The 210-nt window shown below is 66.2% G+C and overlaps 1 protein-coding gene across 1 annotated transcript in view; it reads left to right on the forward strand.

Annotated features, from left to right (window-relative positions):
- Positions 1-210, forward strand: part of FOXL2 (forkhead box L2) — a 10,184-nt gene that overhangs the window by 1,697 nt on the left and 8,277 nt on the right. The gene's annotated exons all lie outside the window — the stretch shown is intronic.

Raw genomic sequence — 210 nt, forward strand, 5'->3', positions numbered from 1 at the left:
TGCCTGCTGTGCGGGGCGTTTACCAAAAAGTGACTTGGAGATGAACTCGCCCGTGCGCGACTGGCCGCCCAGCTATAGGGGCGAAGGCGCCTGACGCAAGCGGAACTCGGCGGAGCCCATACGAATCAGAACAGAGCGAGGCTCCTGGCGCACTAGGGACTCCGGGCGGCAGCTCCGCCGGAGACGCGGGTCCCGCTTCGAGAAACCGGC

This window comes from Myotis brandtii, unplaced genomic scaffold (assembly GCF_000412655.1).
Source record: "Myotis brandtii unplaced genomic scaffold, ASM41265v1 scaffold18, whole genome shotgun sequence".
Taxonomy (NCBI): domain Eukaryota; kingdom Metazoa; phylum Chordata; class Mammalia; order Chiroptera; family Vespertilionidae; genus Myotis; species Myotis brandtii.